Source organism: Mus caroli, chromosome 3 (genome assembly GCF_900094665.2).
Source record: "Mus caroli chromosome 3, CAROLI_EIJ_v1.1, whole genome shotgun sequence".
In the NCBI taxonomy this organism is placed as follows: domain Eukaryota; kingdom Metazoa; phylum Chordata; class Mammalia; order Rodentia; family Muridae; genus Mus; species Mus caroli.
In genome coordinates, this window is record NC_034572.1 from 90,408,562 (window position 1) to 90,409,643 (window position 1,082).

Here is a 1,082-nt window from a genome sequence, read left to right on the forward strand (position 1 = left end):
CGCCCAAGAGCACCGTGGCCCCTCGGAGGACGACACGTATGCACAGTTCATGAACTTGAACCTTGGTTAGGGGCAGGATTCTGACCCAGGGACCTGTGCGTCCTCATGGACGCAAACTTCTAAGACAGGGCCACTCAGACGCTGCTGTCTGCTTGTCTGAGGGATCACTGGCGTGCCGTTTCAAATTTAAAATGCCTTTAGAGTTCATGTTAGAACTTGGTAGGGATAGCAGGTAAACGGTTCTCAAGCAATCTCTCAGAGGAGACCTCCCAGGTGGTTTCCGTAGTGTAGTGGTTATCACGTTCGCCTCACACGCGAAAGGTCCCCGGTTCGAAACCGGGCGGAAACAAGCAGTCTTTTCTTATCCAGAGGGGGGAAATTCTTATTAGTCTCTCTCACAGAGATGGTGGTTTTAGATACTAGATATTTGGTGCTCCAAGTACAAGAGTGAAAGGCCTGATTCCCCAAAGCCTTTGGAGCTTTTGCAAACTTAGCAGGCGTCATGAGGGATCCACCTTCACGATTAGATCTAGATCAGTGTCCTTAGACAGAGAAAATCGCAGAGAGAGGTCCCTCCCGCTCTGGGAGGTCTGCTCTGTTGGAAGTAGGAGCCACAGCTGGTATGAAAGAAACCACTGCAACTGTTTAAAGCGTAAGTAAGCTTTGGTATTTCGTCATGATAGCCTGAGCTGATTAAAATCCTCTGTTTTGGCACTAGGGAAAGTTCGCTTCTCTAGTGGGTTTTAGTACTGGTGAGAGGACTAAGAGTGGGCTTAGAAAGAAGGGGGCCCTGTTAGNGCATAGTCAGCAGCCGGAGTGTGCAGATGAAACGGCGCAGGGCTTTGGGGGCCGAGTGTCAGTAAAAGATGGTCTGCTTGACTGGACACTACAGCGTCGTGTGGATGTCTCGAGCAGTGCGTCGTCATATGAAAGTCGCTCCAGTCTCTTACACAGAGGAACTGAGAATTATAATGGCGTAGGAGGGGAGGTCGTAATCTTCAGTCGATTTGAAGATAGACGAGGCTTTTACTGCATCCACAACAACGTTCCTATTTAACTGGCAGGGGAGATACCACATTGTG

At 49.6% G+C, this 1,082-nt stretch overlaps 1 non-coding gene across 1 annotated transcript; it reads left to right on the forward strand.

The window, feature by feature from the left end:
• The first annotated feature begins 276 nt into the window (after window positions 1–276).
• On the forward strand, window positions 277–349 carry Trnav-cac. The gene has a single exon. It is a non-coding gene; the product is annotated as a tRNA-Val (tRNA).
• Window positions 350–1,082: the final 733 nt, after the last annotated feature.